Here is a 13,258-nt window from a genome sequence, read left to right as displayed (position 1 = left end):
ATTTCATAGGGACTGAGCCCTACTCGGGAGTGTACAGTCGCCCTTGTTGACAACAGAGCTAGAGGCAAAGCGTCAGGCCACGAGAGACCAGTCGTAGCCTGAATCTTCGCTAGTTTTAGTTTAAGGGTGCCATTATACCCTTCAACTAAACCTGCTGACTGGGGATGATTGGCGCTATGGAATTTTTGAGTATTTCCAAGGCCCTTACACACACTCTTCATCACACTTCCCACAAACTCACTTCCGTTATCAGACCATACAATTCGTAGCATTCCATACCGAGGAAAGTATTCCTTCAGTAGGATTTTCGCAGTGGACAGAGCTGTGTTGTCTTTGAGAGGGTAGGCTTCAATCCATCGGGAGAATGCGCAAACCACAACTAAAACGTATTTAAGGTTATTGCATCGCTCCATATGGATGAAGTCTAGTTGAATCACTTCAAAGGGACATGAAGGGGGAGCGAAATGGCCAGGAGGTGTAGGGGTTCCCTTACCAGGATTGTACACCATGCATATCATACAATTCTTCACCAATCTCTCAGCACACTTCGTGATACGATCATTCTTCCATACAGGGGACAACAACTTACAAATACCTTTCGCGCTAATATGTGCCAAGCCATGTGCCATCGTCACAACAGCTAGCACATTCGCATTTGGCAACATCCATCTCTTATGCTCCGACAAATCAATCCAACACCCATTCGCATCCAACTTTCCCGTACTCTCTTTCCACTTCGTCTTTTCAGTCTCGGTGGCCTCGTTCTGAATCGCTTTCACGCTCTCGATAGTATCCTCACACATACCAGTCTCTGTAGGCCACCTAACCGAACTCGTCACATACATTCTAGTGCCAAGGTTCCGGGCAGTCTCCTTGGCAATCTCATCCGCAAACGCATTACCACGACCGTCCAAAACTATGCGCGACGCCAAAAGCGTATTGGCTGTCGGTAAACACATTCACCCGTTTCCCTTTCGACAACACACACGCTCTAGTCAAAGCGATCAGCTCTGCAGCTTGGGCAGAGTTCTGATTCAATCTTGCAGCTTCCACAACAGTATCCAAAGTTACCACAGCATACGCAGTCGTCACATCACCATTCGACAATTTAAAACATGAACCATCCACATACAAAGTCCCATCGGGATCTTCCAAAGGAGTGTTTTTAAGGTCCACACGACCTTTTGTTTCCTCCTCAGTCCGTAAATAACAGTCATGAGGTGTCACTTCATCTGACTCCATACTAATTGGCAACAAAGTCGCCGGGTTCAGGACATTACAACGTTTTATCTGAATATGACTTGCCAAAAGCGTCAACTCATAACCAGACAACCTTGCACGCGTCAAGTGCTGAGTTTTCGTACGATTCAAGAGAGCGTCACCTGCATGCGGAACCATCACCGTAAGCATATTATCCATGACCAATCCTGCAGATTGTCGGATGGACACTGCAGCTGCCACTGTTGCTCTCAAGCAACTCGGCAATGCTCTAGCTACCGGGTCCAAGGTCGAGGAAAAATATGCACATGGACGCTGCTTACCACCAAAAGGTTGCGTCAAAACACTCAACGCACAACCTTCTCTCTCGTGAACGTATAGTGTAAACGGCTTACTGTAGTCAGGAGTACCTAACACAGGAGCCGAACACAACGTGTCACGCAGTTCAGAAAAACTTTTCTGACATTCTTCCGTCCATGGTAAAGGAGTTGGAACATCCTTGCACGTAAGAGCCACCAATGGTTTCGCTAACAATGAAAAATTTGGAATCCACTGTCTGCAGTATGACGTGATACCTAAAAAGGCACACACATCTCTCTGAGTCGTTGGCACAGTCATTCGAGCAATCGCTGCAATTCTCTCTGGGGTCAACCTTCTTCCCTCCTTTGACAATAAGTGACCTAGATAGGTTACTTCTTGACAACAATATTGAAGTTTAGAAGGCGACACCTTGTGATGTAAGTCACAGAGATGTTGCAACAACGACACCGTAGCAATTTTGCAAATGTCCTGAGTATCTGCAGCCACCAATAAGTCGTCGACATATTGGATCAAAGCTGCACCAGCCGGCAACACAAACGCATCAAGTTGGCCCTTCAAGGCTTGACTGTATATCGATGGACTCTCACAGTAGCCCTGAGGAGCACGTTTAAACCGGAAACTGCGGCCACCAAGAGAGAAACCGAAAAGGTCTCTACTTTCCTCAGCAATCGGGATACTGAAGAAAGCATTCTTCAGATCGATCACAGAGAACCAAGATGCAGAGGCTTGAATCAGAGTCAGTAGCGCCGTGATGTCAGGCACAACAGGGAACTGAGGAATCACAATTTTATTTACCTCCCGCAAATCGATAACAAAACGGTAAACAGGTGGTTTTGATGGATCTGTGCGCTTCAAAATGGGTAGTACAGGACTATTGCACACGTTTACCCGAGTCTCCTCGATAACATCTTTTTCAATCAGATCATAGATAATAGCTAACAGTGCTCGTTCACCATCAAGGGAGATACGATACTGGGGAATACGTGGCAATCGCACGTCAGATTTCAAATGGACAACATAAGGGGAGATGTCAAGCAGGCCCACATCATTGGGACCTGTTGCCCACAAAGATGCAGGAAGAGAACTCAATTCCGGTGGAAGCTTATCGAGAGACAAGTACATTGGAGAGATAACTCTCTCACCCAAAGTAAGCTTTACTCCCGCAGGGGAACAATACAAAGTCGCATACAGACGTTTTAGCAAATCCAGGCCCAAAAGATTTTCACCACAACCAGTGGTCAAAATCAATGGAGCTTTCAGCTCATGTGGCCCAATTGTAAGTGGCAGAGGGCACGAAACCGGATTGCTAACAGGGGCGCCAGAGAATCCAACGGAAACATTTGTTAAGCCAGACAAAGGTGCGCCAGGGAGTTTCGAATGCATTATGGAACTTTTCGCTGCACCAGTGTCCAACAGAAAAGGCTCAACGACGCCCGAGGTGGCAACTGTGACGTAAGGCCCTCTCTGATCAACCGGAACTGATACTACTCCCTCTCCTTGTCTATGGCTGTCCTAGTAATTACGGTCGTCAGTGTCCTGATCGACGTAATAATCGTCCACATTGTACTGAGCAGATCTTCCTTGCGATGATCCACGTTGATCAAAACAATTATTGGAGTCAGAAGTGTTAGTGGAACGATCGTTTTGAGCACCGCGACCTATACCACGTGATGTCTGTTGAGAACCACCACGACCTCCTCTAGACGAATTACCACTATTACGCTCATTTAGAACTGGGCAATCGAATTTTAAATGATCCTCATGTCTACAATAGGCACACTGATTGTACCCTAACGAAGATCTCTGCGAAGAGGAATCATTTCGTGATTGTGACCTATTAGACTGAGATTGTGATCTGTTCCGCTGTTGCGAGTCGTTCTGATTCGAACGCGGAGGATACGCCTGTTGTAACAACACTTTAGTTTTGAGCTCTTTCGTTTTCTTGTCAGCACGATCGTTCTCCTCTTTCTCCCTATTCTCATAATATTGGGCCGTAGCCAATATTTGAGCAGAAGTAGAAACAGCCCACGCACTTTCTGAATTACGCAATTTGTTGCTTAAGTCAGGCAACAAGTTAGAGACAAATTTGTCCACAAACAACCTCTGACCACCCTCTGTACCCATATCCTGACCGCTATGGTCGATGAATGCCTCCTCAAATCTTGTAAAGAAATCAGAGACACTCTCATCCTTCTTCTGTTTGCAAGCGGACAACTTATCCCAATTCACCTTCATAGCTGGCATAAGTGTTTTCATTAGCGTAATTATTCTCTGAGGGAGATTAGCAATTAACTGTTCAGGTTTAGCACCACCAACTTGCAAACCATCAGCCGCTATAAGCGCAGCCCAATCACCACCTAATTCGTTTGCATGATTTTCTTGACGAATCTTTGCCCATACCGGTTGCGGTACGACATTGCCAAACAGCATATCGATATCGGCAAGATTCATTATCGTAGCATCTACGAGCTGCGATAATTCTTTATAATACCCTGCAGGATTTTTGCGAGGGTCAGGCAAAGATTGCTTTACCTGCAAAACTTCTGATCGTTTCCATGGAAGATGGATCCACACCCTCCGGAAATGTGGCAAGACTGCAGGATTCTGAGTAGCATCACCTGGCATCCACACTGGTGGAACTTCACGCATGGGATACTGACCAGGTGCTTCTAACGGCCCCTTAATGTCCTCTACGAACAATGCTCGAGGCATTATAGAGGGACGAAAAGATAACAACTGCTCAACAGCGCGTCGAACATTAGAATCTACTATCATTCCGCTCGAAAACTGGAGCTGTAGATTAGTCAAAGCAGTCATTACATCGTCAGATGCATCAGCCGATATTTGGTCACGTAAAACCTTGCACATTTCTTCAAAAACGTATCTTTGTGTCGGTATATTGAATTGACAAAACGTATTCAATACCGAACGTGGAGGATTCCTAATGGGGTATTTCATCCAAGCCATCGCCATATTATACAACGCGGCACGTTCCCGATTACCGGGAAGCTGACTACGTCTTTGAGGACCGTCCGAACCAGCGGACTCAGAAATAGGTCCAAGAGAATTGAAAAAGTTAGCAGCAACTAAAGGAGTACGACGTCGGGTAGATGGAGAAGTATAACTTAAAGGACTAACAAGAGAAGAATCGGGAACAGAAGAAACAGCAGGAGTAAGTAGGACAGGAGCAGCAGCGGGAGCAGGAGTATGAGGAAATACAAGCGGAGGAGCAGTAGGAACAGAAGTAGGCAAAGGTGCAGGAACGGTCGGAAGAACGGGAACAGGTTGAGGAACAGGTACGGGAGCAGGTACAGGAGGAACCACAGGAACCGTGGTACCCTGTGCGTACGGAGGTGGTGACTTCAAAAGATAGGATAGCACTGGGTCCTCAACTGATTCCTCTTTCTTTTCCGACTCCGTTGGCAGAGCGGGGTAACATTTATCTATAGACATACGCTGAAGCCTATAGAAAACTTCCTTTTCCTTTTCCTCCTTATCTCGCTGAAACTGTTCTGCTTTCTTTACTATGGTAGCAACTCCATCTCTCTGATTACGTTTGAACTGTCTGATTTCTTTTTGTTTGGCTTCTTTACGCCACAACCGAAAGGCATCAAACATGGCCGGCCTTGATTTTTTCTTAAACAATTTAGCCTCAAGGTTATCCAAAATCGGGGTCTCGAAACTACCATGAGGTGGCCAACTAAGGACACCGTCCTTTCTAGTATAGCGAATCCAATATTCATTAAAGGTAATCGGACCTAACCCATGCTTGCTATAGAGCTCATAAGTTGGAGTTCCAACCGGAGGTATCGGACACGAGTCCTCCAGTCGGGAATCCGCACCACAACGACCAAAACAACTGAACAAAGTACTACGGCCAGGCATCTTGCACACTAGCCGAGTTTCACAAACTTCAAGGGTTACGGGATTTACCAAGTCCCCGCAAAGAGCAAAAACCCTCGGTTTTTGGCGACTGCAGACGTCAAATATCACAACAAAGAACCAAGTACTAAGAACCACAAATGCAATGGAACCATGCAACAACTAAGCACCCACAACTAAGGACTCTGGGAGCGACCCACAAATACTTAACTCAAAGATCGATGGCGTCACCAGGAAGGCCCGTCAAATCGTCTCGCTGTACCAAGGTCTACGCCAGGCGCCAAAACAGGTCTACAGTCAGGGCAGCAGTCCGGCGCAGCCGTCAGGAGGCGGGAATCTTCGCGGGAAAAGTCGTCGGGCCACTTGTTTCGACAACAGGATCGATGAAGCGGGGTGCACCTTCCCTCGGAGATTTCACACGATGTTCCTCACGATCGTCGGGCTTGGACCGGTACCACTGATGCAGCCCCACGTTGGGCGCCAACTGAAGGACTGGGTTATTCTAAGACCCAGCGGTGCCAGGGGACAACACCTGAAACCTTCGTGGGTAACCTGTTCCGGCGTACAAATGACAGAGACACGGGACACTTCCTCCGGCGTCAAAGATTCGAGGTTTATTACTGCAGGGAACACAGAAGTCACGAGAAGTACATCACATGTAGGTTCACGGAGCCTGATTCAAATTGCTACTGTAGGTCGCTCCTTTTATACACATTTCTCTCATAGGTTAACATGATAAACAAAGGTTTACAACTTGGTTCCCATCGTAATCACCAGAAGGGGTTGCTTTCATGTATTCAGGGCCCGAAACATAAGTACGGAAACATTTGGTGGTTCCCAACTGTAAAAACCCATCTTCCCACCATTAGTACATTCCAATCAGCAGTAAACAGATGGAAGAAGGAACAGAGACAGGTGCAGAGGAAGGCAGAAACAGTGGGGAGATCGGAAAGGGTGTAAAAGGGGTGGTATCGGGAAACACGAGCTGCAGGCATCAAAGGGACGTTCGCTGGCTACTTGAGGGCAAGAGACAAAATGGATGCCACATCTAAGATGGAACCCGTGGGTACAGATAGAGAAACCCACGAAACAAACGAACGGTTTAGGTTAGCACAGCGAAACTGCGTACACCCACTAAACTCGTCATTTGCGGTTCATAGATACCAGACTCGACCATATTCGTACGAGTCGAAAACGCCACTTACGATCGTCACGGAACCTCAGACGCTCCTTTTGCCCTCATGTAGGCAAGCACTAGTCAGAATCATATTCGATATTCATCAAACCATCCAGATGTTGCTGCAGCATAATTCTATCCATCCGAGTTCCTTTGGTAACAGGCGGCTGTCTTATACACGTTGTAGCACAGAGGCCACATAAGGCAGGACCACACTGCACACAAAGGCAACACGTGAACAGGAACGCTACAACAACTCCGATGATCATCAGAATTTTCCAACCCCAAGTCGACATTAGGCCCCAAAACCACCCAAGTAGCGTCCAATCCCCTACGTCCACGTGTATGGACTCAGAGATCTTATGCAACTTTGAGATGGCTTGATAGACAGTCGGAGCGTTATCTGGAATGAAAATACAGCAGCTCGAATGGATCACCTTACATACTCAACCTCGATCTGCTAAAACAACGTCTAAAACCATACGGTTTTGTAACGTCATGAGCCTATCCGCCTGAAGTTCTGCAGTGATATTACCAAGGGCACTGGCAGTGATATTAGCTGTCGATTCCACCACTCGAGTCAACTGTCTCAGGTTCCTACTATTGACCATAGGCCCCCAAAACGGAAAGAAACCCTTGAAAAAGTCTCCTGCCTCTTGACCGGCAGTGTCCTCTTCGCTAATCACGCCCCTCACAATTCTAGTCTTGTGGTAATCTGCATCAACGGTAAACGTCGGAGGCAACAAATTTGCAATGTAACATGTGCCCGCAAAGTCAGAGGGCAACCACGTATACGCACGATCATGACAGACAAAGTACGTACCCTTGGCAGTCAGAAACACAGGGGACGAGAGCATCGGCAAGACATACGTCTCGGAGCAAGCACTCTCTCCAAGATGAGCTCTCGGTCTTCGGCCACGACCTTTTAGACAGAAATTACCAAGGTGGGGTACGATCCATATCGGAGACGAGCTTCTAAGCTGTCTTTCACCCACGAGCGCACTATACTCAGCCTCACTCAGATCCCTATAGGCTCGCACCTCTTCCTCTGGGATGAGCGACGGCTCGTAGATATCCCTATCTAAATCAGCGATCGCTATAGCCAAAGGCTTGTGGTACGGACCAGGACCAAAGTGGGAAGGACGTGGCTCTCGATTGGGGTAGGAATCTAGTGCACTTCGAAACATTGTTTGGAATGCTCGAGCTGAACCCTGGGAACTATAAGGAAGGACCAGATATGGAATTCCCTTATCCGTGGTATGTGGCATTAACCCACACACCCAACAATTAGTAGTGTTAACTACTAACTGATGCTGATGTAGGAGCTGAATGAAGGAATTATTTCTGAATTCTGCACATCTAGCCTGCTCGTGTTGGGGTAAGATATGGAAGGAATGAGGGGACACAGTGGTGGTAAGTTTAGGTTCAGAGGTAGGAGTAGGTATGGCAGAAGGTAGGAAGTACTGTATCATATAATACACCCCACCTGCCAATAACAAGGAAACAGTTAGAAACAAAAGGAACGCCGGAAACATAAAGCATTTTGTACGAGTAATCTGTTGCAGGTTGAATCTTTGCGCCTGAGCTTTTTCCAAGTCCATCAGCTTTGAAAACGCCATCCTCTAAAACCGTCCGCAACGTTTCTTGACGCACTTCGTTCTGTGTAGCAGTAGTCAATCCCCAGGAGTTCCCAGGAACCGACGGTCTCCGACCTAGTGTCAAGACCTACTAACCAGAAGGAAGTACACGCGCGGCCCTACGGCCCACCCGGATGCAAGGTATCCTAATTCACAAATATGTACAAAGTCTCTCAGCTGTGGAAGCAAAAACACATGTAAGGAAAAAAACTCAATATTTACAAAATCACAGTTGTACGAGTGTTGAGACTGATCGTGGCAATGGGGTAACGTAGATGTCGAGGGACAAAAGCAAACTTTTTATTTGTCCTTGGTATTAGATCGCAAAAAGTATCGGCTTCTCCCAGGACGTGTCTGTTCGTCAAACAATGGATCCGATGAGGGAACAGAGTTATGTTGATCAGTCAATTGTTCAGATCTTGAATCTTGTGATGACAAATGTTCAACAATGTCGTTCTGCTGCACTGAGGATTCTCCGACAGGCTGAGCGTCGCTAAAAGGTACGAAGGTCTGCAATCTTTCAGTTTCAGACGAAGCAATGCCCTTCCTCACCCACGAGTCCGCTGGTAAAGGTATAGGTACCTTTTTAGTATAGGTGGCATGCACCCAGTGCTTTCGTCCTTCCAAACGGACAGCAGTCCTTGTGGCAAGGAGGACTTGGTAGGGTCCAGTAAAGCGAGGTTCGAGATTACGTTTTCTTCCAAAATTCCTCGTCACCACCCAGTCTCCGGGCTGGAGCTGGTGGCCTGGACCCTCCGTCTGCGTCGGCAGTGCTTCAAAGACCTGTTGGTGAATTAACCTCAGTTTAGCAGTCAGATCATGAAGATAATCGATCAACATTGGGTATTCAAGATCAGAAAACACACTCGGTCTAGGGACCCCCCAAACATTCGCAGGACGGCCGAACACTATTTCATAGGGACTGAGCCCTACTCGGGAGTGTACAGTCGCCCTTGTTGACAACAGAGCTAGAGGCAAAGCGTCAGGCCACGAGAGACCAGTCGTAGCCTGCATCTTCGCTAGTTTTAGTTTAAGGGTGCCATTATACCCTTCAACTAAACCTGCTGACTGGGGATGATTGGCGCTATGGAATTTTTGAGTAATTCCAAGGCCCTTACACACACTCTTCATCACACTTCCCACAAACTCACTTCCGTTATCAGACCATACAATTCGTGGCATTCCATACCGAGGAAAGTATTCCTTCAGTAGGATTTTCGCAGTGGACAGAGCCGTGTTGTCTTTTGAGAGGGTAGGCTTCAATCCATCGGGAGAATGCGCAAACCACAACTAAAACGTATTTAAGGTTATTGCATCGCTCCATATGGATGAAGTCTAGTTGAATCACTTCAAAGGGACATGAAGGGGGAGCAAAATGGCCAGGAGGTGTAGGGGTTCCCTTACCAGGATTGTACACCATGCATATCATACAATTCTTCACCAATCTCTCAGCACACTTCGTGATACCATCATTCTTCCATACAGGGGACAACAACTTACAAATACCTTTCGCGCTAATATGTGCCAAGCCATGTGCCATCGTCACAACAGCTAGCACATACGCATCTGGCAACATCCATCTCTTATGCTCTGACAAATCAATCCAACACCCATTCGCATCCAACTTTCCCGTACTCTCTTTCCACTTCGTCTTTTCAGTCTCGGTGGCCTCGTTCTGAATCGCTTTCACGCTCTCGATAGTATCCTCACACATACCAGTCTCTGTAGGCCACCTAACCGAACTCGTCACATACATTCTAGTGCCAAGGTTCCGGGCAGTCTCCTTAGCAATCTCATCCGCAAACGCATTACCACAACCAACATCATCCGTCACCTTACGATGCGCACTACATTTAACAATCGCTACCTGCTTAGGCAATGTAAGTGCATCCAAAATATCATTCACAAGCTGTCCATGCTGTATCTTAGTACCATGCGTTGTCATAAAACCTCTCTCTCTCCACAACCGTCCAAAACTATGCGCGAGGCCAAAAGCGTATTGGCTGTCGGTAAACACATTCACCCGTTTCCCTTTCGACAACACACACGCTCTAGTCAAAGCGATCAGCTCTGCAGCTTGGGCAGAGTTCTGATTCAATCTTGCAGCTTCCACAACAGTATTCAAAGTTACCACAGCATACGCAGTCGTCACATCACCATTCGACAATTTAAAACATGAACCATCCACATACAAGGTCCCATCGGGATCTTCCAAAGGAGTGTTTTTAAGGTCCACACGACCTTTTGTTTCCTCCTCAGTCCGTAAATAACAGTCATGAGGTGTCACTTCATCTGACTCCATACTAATTGGCAACAAAGTCGCCGGGTTCAGGACATTACAACGTTTTATCTGAATATGACTTGCCAAAAGCGTCAACTCATAACCAGACAACCTTGCACTCGTCAAGTGCTGAGTTTTCGTACGATTCAAGAGAGTGTCAACTGCATGCGGAACCATCACCGTAAGCATATTATCCATGACCAATCCTGCAGATTGTCGGATGGACACTGCAGCTGCCGCTGTTGCTCTCAAGCAACTCGGCAATGCTCTAGCTACCGGGTCCAAGGTCGAGGAAAAATATGCACATGGACGCTGCTTACCACCAAAAGGTTGCGTCAAAACACTCAACGCACAACCTTCTCTCTCGTGAACGTATAGTGTAAACGGCTTACTGTAGTCAGGAGTACCTAACACAGGAGCCGAACACAACGCGTCACGCAGTTCAGAAAAACTTTTCTGACATTCTTCCGTCCATGGTAAAGGAGTTGGAACATCCTTGCACGTAAGAGCCACCAATGGTTTCGCTAACAATGAAAAATTTGGAATCCACTGTCTGCAGTATGACGTGATACCTAAAAAGGCACGCACATCTCTCTGAGTCGTTGGCACAGTCATTCGAGCAATCGCTGCAATTCTCTCTGGGGTCAACCTTCTTCCCTCCTTTGACAATAAGTGACCTAGATAGGTTACTTCTTGACAACAATATTGAAGTTTAGAAGGCGACACCTTGTGATGTAAGTCACAGAGATGTTGCAACAACGACACCGTAGCAATTTTGCAAATGTCCTGAGTATCTGCAGCCACCAATAAGTCGTCGACATATTGGATCAAAGCTGCACCAGCCGGCAACACAAACGCATCAAGTTGGCCCTTCAAGGCTTGACTGTATATCGATGGACTCTCACAGTAGCCCTGAGGAGCACGTTTAAACCGGAAACTGCGGCCACCAAGAGAGAAACCGAAAAGGTCTCTACTTTCCTCAGCAATCGGGATACTGAAGAAAGCATTCTTCAGATCGATCACAGAGAACCAAGATGCAGAGGCTGGAATCAGAGTCAGTAGCGCCGTGATGTCAGGCACAACAGGGAACTGAGGAATCACAATTTTATTTACCTCCCGCAAATCGATAACAAAACGGTAAACAGGTGGTTTTGATGGATCTGTGCGCTTCAAAATGGGTAGTACAGGACTATTACACACGTTTCCCCGAGTCTCCTCGATAACATCTTTTTCAATCAGATCATAGATAATAGCTAACAGTGCTCGTTCACCATCAAGGGAGATACGATACTTGGAATACGTGGCAATCGCACGTCAGATTTCAAATGGACAACATAAGGGGAGATGTCAAGCAGGCCCACATCATTGGGACCTGTTGCCCACAAAGATGCAGGAAGAGAACTCAATTCCGGTGGAAGCTTATCGAGAGACAAGTACATTGGAGAGATAACTCTCTCACCCAAAGTAAGCTTTACTCCCGCAGGGGAACAATACAAAGTCACATACAGAAGTTTTAGCAAATCCAGGCCCAAAAGATTTTCACCACAACCAGTGGTCAAAATCAATGGAGCTTTCAGCTCACGTGGCCCAATTGTAAGTGGCAGAGGGCACCAAACCGGATTGCTAACAGGGGCGCCAGAGAATCCAACGGAAACATTTGTTAAGCCAGACAAAGGTGCGCCAGGGAGTTTCGAATGCATTATGGAACTTTTCGCTGCACCAGTGTCCAACAGAAAAGGCTCAACGACGCCCGAGGTGGCAACTGTGACGTAAGGCCCTCTCTGATCAACCGGAACTGATACTACTCCCTCTCCTTGTCTATGGCTGTCCTAGTAATTACCGTCGTCAGAATCCTGATCGACGTAATAATCGTCCACATTGTACTGAGCAGATCTTCCTTGCGATGATCCACGTTGATCAAAACAATTATTGGAGTCAGAAGTGTTAGTGGAACGATCGTTTTGAGCACCGCGACCTCTACCACGTGATGTCTGTTGAGAACCACCACGACCTCCTCTAGACGAATTACCACTATTACGCTCATTTAGAACTGGGCAATCGAATTTTAAATGACCCTCATGTCTACAATAGGCACACTGATTGTACCCTAATGAAGATCTCTGCGAAGAGGAATCATTTCGTGATTGTGACCTATTAGACTGAGATTGTGATCTGTTCCGCTGTTGCGAGTCGTTCTGATTCGAACGCGGAGGATACGCCTGTTGTAACAACACTTTAGTTTTGAGCTCTTTCGTTTTCTTGTCAGCACGATCGTTCTCCTCTTTCTCCTTATTCTCATAATATTGGGCCATAGCCAATATTTGAGCAGAAGTAGAAACAGCCCACGCACTTTCTGAATTACGCAATTTGTTGCTTAAGTCAGGCAACAAGTTAGAGACAAATTTGTCCACAAACAACCTCTGACCACCCTCTGTACCCATATCCTGACCGCTATGGTCGATGAATGCCTCCTCAAATCTTGTAAAGAAATCAGAGACACTCTCGTCCTTCTTCTGTTTGCAAGCGGACAACTTATCCCAATTCACCTTCATAGCTGGCATAAGTGTTTTCATTAGCGTAATTATTCTCTGAGGGAGATTAGCAATTAACTGTTCAGGTTTAGCACCACCAACTTGCAAACCATCAGCCGCTATAAGAGCAGCCCAATCACCACCTAATTCGTTTGCATGATTTTCTTGACGAATCTTTGCCCATACCGGTTGCGGTACGACATTGCCAAGC

The 13,258-nt window shown here is 46.7% G+C and overlaps 1 protein-coding gene across 2 annotated transcripts in view; it reads left to right on the top strand.

The window, feature by feature from the left end:
- The window catches only part of CCDC112 (coiled-coil domain containing 112), a 233,707-nt gene that overhangs the window by 37,301 nt on the left and 183,148 nt on the right, over positions 1-13,258 (top strand). The gene's annotated exons all lie outside the window — the stretch shown is intronic.

The sequence above is a fragment of the Lissotriton vulgaris genome, chromosome 3_1 (assembly GCF_964263255.1).
Source record: "Lissotriton vulgaris chromosome 3_1, aLisVul1.2, whole genome shotgun sequence".
In the NCBI taxonomy this organism is placed as follows: domain Eukaryota; kingdom Metazoa; phylum Chordata; class Amphibia; order Caudata; family Salamandridae; genus Lissotriton; species Lissotriton vulgaris.
The sequence above is the reverse complement of the archived record's forward strand: the minus strand, read 5'-3'. Positions and strand labels throughout refer to the sequence as shown.